The following is a 6,044-nucleotide window of genomic DNA, read 5'->3' on the forward strand; positions in this document are numbered from 1 at the left end:
ATATATATATATATATGTGTATATATATGTATATATATGTATATACAAGGAGATAGGTCAAGATAATCCTTATATATGCAAGTGTGCTGAATTTTGGTGCATTTCTCAGAACATTTGTTGGAAACATCAAAATGTTTTCATTCTCTCCTTTATATACTCTATATAAATACATACATATATACGTACATATATACATATTCTCTTCCTTTTTCATTCCCCTTTTCAAGATAGTCGCACGGGGCACCACACTAGGTATAGTGCAGTTGCTGCTTCTCTAAGTGCACGCTTCATAGATTCCATCCGAATGGTATCGTAGTGCCGTATAAAGAACCGGATTACACGGTGTCCATTTCAAGGTATATAAGAAGTTGGTGTTTGCGGTAAGTCCTCTTCCTTCTCCTTCTTCTCCTTCTTCTTCGCCTTCTTTCCCTTTTCCTCAAGAATCAGCCCTCCCTCTCTCTTTCTCTCTCTCTCTCTCTCTCTCTCTCTATATATATATATATATATATATATATATATATCAGCATACAGTTCACTGGTAAAGCATTATCTCCGCTGTTTTGCCGATTCAATTGTGTGTACGAAGAAAGGCGGCGTTTAACAAGAGTTTAATAAAAGGCAAACAGCGGGTTCTCTTCTTCGCTTGCCTTATCCTTGTTCTCTCTCTCTCTCTCTCTCTCTCTCTCTCTCTCTCTCACTCTCTTCCTGTTCTTTCCTCTCATGCAAGTTCTCTATCCTTTTTCTACTTACCTCTTCAAGGGGATTATTAGACTGTGTACAGCACGAGGTATACCTTCGTTCATGGAAGAAAGTAATACGAAAAAAGAGACTCTATGGAGAAAGGATCGCAGCTGCTACACACCACCGGCGGTCTCAACAAAAACTGATTTCTTATTTTTCTTTTTCTGTTTTTCATTTTATTTTCTTCTTCCTTCTTTTTTTCTCATTCTTTCTTTCCATGTCGACCCGGTGAATCAAATAAGATCGACTTGCAATTATTTACTTTTGTAAAATAAAATTTAATAGATACGAATATATATATATATACGTATATATGTATATATTTCATACGTATCTCATAACGTTTATAAATTAACTATTATAAATTATTATTAATTAATATTATTTATTAACGTTTATAGATTATATATATATATATGTGTGTGTATGTGTGTGTGTGTGTGTATGGGATTATTTAACATTTTTGAAGTAAGTCAGTGGTACAGGGAAAGTTAGCTCGGGGCTACTAAATCGATTCAGGATTGATGTAATTATCCGAACGTTGAATTTTTTATCGGCCTCCGCCCCTCCCCTTGAAACAATAACGTATTTTCTGATCAAACACAAGCGCTCATGCTCGAAAAGGAACAACCGAGAAATGGCCATAACAGTTCTCGTGACGTTCTCGTTGTACTTTATATTTACGTAGCGTGTAATAGAATAATCTCTTGGTAACAAGGGTGGTATCGTTGTTCTTGTCCCCTCTCCCCCTCCCCTTTCCTCTGCCACCCCTTTTTTTTCTTCTTCTATCCCTTCTTCCTTCTCTTCCTACTCTTTCGTTTATTATCATTTCGGAGCGAAGAGACGAGAAGAGAGATTTCCAAGAGATTTCGAGTAACTTATTCGATATCGTTTTAAAACTAATGAATCTATTAAAACAAATAATCGTTTCTCATTCTAACATTTTTTAATTTATATATTAATCGATAAAATATTTATATATATATATATATATATATATATATATATATATATATATTTATAAACTGAAATGCTACGTAGTGGTTTTGTTAAGCAGACATCAACCTGAAAAAGTTTTCATTTGCTGACAGTAACGAGACGGGGGTTTTCAAAGAAAGGGAAAGGGAAAAGGGAAAGGGATTTTTAGGTCATAGAAAATAGGAGTAATCCAGTACTACATGGAAACCTCATCACGCGTCTCGAAGCGCAAGTCGCAGAATCAACAAATCCACTAGGATTAGATAACATCCCTCGGGATTGTTGGCCCTTCGTTTATTCTTCACCGAATCCCGAAGGGCTTCGGTTGTTGTCCCATCGAGTTATTGGTATCACTTAGCAAAATCCGCGCTAAAATAGCTTTAAAAGCCTTCCCGAAAGTATTCGCGTAGATGGCTCGAATAGATGGATTCGTTGGCTTACCTTTTTGAATTTCTTTAACCACTTTGCGTATATCTTTTCCTTCTTTCTTTCCGTTTCTTTTTTATCTTTTTTTTATTTTTATTTTATTATTATTTTTTGTGCTCATTATTATCAATAAAAAAAATTTATATATATATATATATATATTTTAATTCTGATTGTTAAAAGAAAAAAAGAAAAATTAAATAACAATTCATTAATAAGCGCACTTCGATTATCTTTAGAAAAAAAATGGGGAAAAGAAAAAGTATTCGATAGAAAAGGATTACAAAAATTTTTCGAAATTAATAAATCAGCAAATTTCATAATACACATATGCATATACATAGATATATAGATAATTTCTTTTATTTAATTATTCTTTAAAAATTTACATTAGGGATATGAAATAATTTGAAAATTTTATCTACGACATAAAATGGATATAAAATTTCACTTTATGCCCATACATTATTTCCTTTATTCAATAATATTAATATTTATTAATCATGTTTGGATAAATATATAAAAGAGAAAAATGTAAAAGATTTTTCCTGACATCGTTACATTACAAAATATCAACCTATACGCATCATTTCTTTTATTCATTTAACTTTTCAAGACATGCAGTTACTTGTTATGGATGCAATCAATTCATCTACCCGAGGCGTCGCTCAAAAAATGTCATACGTAAAACAAGAATCACATGCATAGACACACAAACACACACACACACACAAAACATTTTATATATATTTTTTTTTTATTTTATATATATATATATATATATATATATATGTTTTTTCATCGGCATAAGGTCGCCACTCATAGCTTTTTCGTTCGTTTGATTCTCTCTCTCTCCCTCTCTCTCTCTCTCTCTCTCTCTCTTGTTTTATATCGGCGAGTGGACCGACTAAAAAGGAATAGGTGAAAACTGTTAATTGGTTCTATACGGTGAAAATACGATGCCGTGGCCGGCGGGGATGGTAGTGATACATTTTAAGCGTAGAATCGTGTGCGTGAGAGAGTGATACACGGTATACCTGTATGAACATACTATATGATGTATACAAGTATGCGTGTACGGTTCGACTGTTACGTACGTTCCGTTGCCGCATTCGTGCGACGAGCGTCAAGGCGCGTTTCGTGCGAGCATGTCCGGCCAATTATGGAAAATTAATTGGCAATCGGTGACTCCGGGCGATGGAAACGCACTACCCTGTCGAATAAACTTCCTTTGTATTCCGATCAGCCTTTGACAGCGGTGTAATAATTAAAGTAATTAACGTACGAGTCAATAAATTTGCGATCGTTGCGCATCGTCGCCCCTACGAATGTCCGCTAAACAATTATCAGACAACCAAATACGCCATATTGAGATATAAATATATATATATTTTATGTATATAATATATATATATATATATATATATATGTGTGTGTTTGTGTATATGTGTGGGGGTATATCGTCTTTCTCTATCCTTATTTTAAACAAATTTTTTAATTATAAAGAGAAAAAGAAGAAGAAGAAGAACAAAACAAAGAAGAAGAGGAACATACTCTTCATTTATTTATTTATCGTTCGATTCACAATGATTTAACGTTACGTTGTTTGCACGTTACGAATTGAAAAAAAAAATATAATATAGGAAAAAAATCAAAGATCGCAATCCTTCCTTACTTCTCTTTTAAGAGAAATAATATTTCGTTTGGAAAGAAAGAAAGAGAGAAAAGAAGAAGAAAAAGAAAAAGGAAAAGAAAAGAAAAAAAGGAAAAATTAACGTACTCGTCGATCGATCATTGGATCTTCCACGTTTTTTCTTTTTTTTTTTTTTTCTTTTCTTTTTTTTTCGTCATTTATCTTTAGTCGTGAATAAACATTTGTTCTTCGCACGATAAATCAAGTAAGTATCTTTGTTAAAAGCCAAGAAAATGAGAAAAATCCTCTGTTATACCCTTAAGTGCGTGTATCAAGATATCCTTTTTCATTCTTCCTTCTCTTTTATTCCGACGTTTCTTTAACAGGATTCGGTGCCTTTTGAAGATGCCGGTCGAATCGCCGAAATCGTCGAAAGACGCCCATGCGATTCCACGGGGTGAAACAATATTTGCGTTATGCGTTATGGGGGTAGAGGGATAGAGAGAGAGAGAGAGAGAGAGAGAGAAAGAGGACGACCGGCTGCTCCACGATAAAACGCACGAATGAACACTTTCTTCGTGCTACTCGAGGTATAGGCGTAATTTGTTAAAAATATTTGCTCTCTTCGTTCTTTCTCACTCACATGGGGATGGATTCCATCATCTAACAATAAGACAAATTTTTCCATTTAAGCTTCGATTCCCATTTGCCGATACACGCAAACAAATAAAAATACATGGGCACAAATATAATACGCACACGCGAACACATAGAAAAGTATCATCGAGGCAGAACAGAACATCTAAGAAAAATAACTTAATATAATATGTATTTCTTTATGATAGACGAAGGAAATAATAAGTTAACGATCATTTTGATACGTTTACAAAATTTTCTTAAAGACTTCAATTAGCTTATTCCTCTCGAAGAGATAATCGAGATATCCGAAATATCGGAGAAGAAAATCTTACAAATCGTATAATAAGATAGAGAAATTCCAACGTCGAAAACTGATGATGATGATGATGATGATGATGAGGATACCTATTTCGTTAATTCGACGAAATCTTGTACCTATAGGCTTTAGCCTAACAAAAAACATCAATCGGCGATGATATCCCGCGGAGTGCAAAGTTCCGCGAGTACTTTTTCAAAGTATCTATCCATTGGCTTTTGGAAACTTAAAGATTCTCTCTCTCTTTCTCTCTCTTTCTCTTTTTTTTCCATCTTTCAGCTCGATTATTTCCCCACCTCAAGGCAAAAAGGCGTCCAGTCAAGTGTAACGCAAACTAACGAATCCGAAACAACATCCCTTGGATAGATGTCTCCTAGAGAGACTTCTTCTCTTAGATGATAGGATGCCAGGTAGTACGTGCCAGCTTTTGCACCATCGGGTCGTTTCCAAAAGCCCCCTTCCAACTTCTCTACTCGCTTCACGAATCTCAGAGGAGGGTGGCTTGGTATAGTAGTAGCCGCCTAAGGGGTGGGGAACATCCACTTAGCACGCCGCTTAGACGTGAAAACATCTGTATTGTCGTCGCATTAGCGCCAAGGATAGCATTCTCAATGATTACCGAGAAAATTTTAATCTTCCAATGGTTATGGCTCTCCCGCGGAGAGAACTTTTTAAACCGGATATACATATACCTTAGCTATTGGCAGATACTTATATATTTAGTGAAATAGAAAAAAGAAGATATATATATATATATATATATTTCTTTTTTTTTTTTACTTGAGAACATTCGGTCAAAATGTGATTGTTCGTTTGATTTCTTTCTCTTTTTGCCGTCAAATATATTCAATAAAAATATATACATATTTTATATAATTGCGAGAACGTTATGAGAGTTAACGTTATGTATCTGATATTGTAGTGAAATTTCTGCGAAAAAAAAAAGAAAAGAAAAAAAAAAGAGAAGAAAGAAAAAAAAATGGTACCAACCAATTGAAAGTTAGTAAATATAATATACCTCTCAACAATGACAGACGCAGGATACGAATCCTCATCTTTCTGCCATTCCTCACGAAAGTATCGACGTATCGCAGACACGGATGCAAACACCAAATCCTGTACGGCATGGAATAATCCTACGCAGAGGATAATCCCGATCCTCGTTGGCTGGCAATGATGTAGGTCCGTGGCTCGATGCCCATATGTCTTTTTAAGATGCACTCGTGACCATATTGAAATCAAAATTCTTACTTAATTCTCTTTTTTTTCTTTCTTTCTTTCTTTCTTCTTTTTCAATTCATACCATTGACG

This window comes from Vespa crabro, chromosome 2, assembly GCF_910589235.1.
Source record: "Vespa crabro chromosome 2, iyVesCrab1.2, whole genome shotgun sequence".
Taxonomy (NCBI): domain Eukaryota; kingdom Metazoa; phylum Arthropoda; class Insecta; order Hymenoptera; family Vespidae; genus Vespa; species Vespa crabro.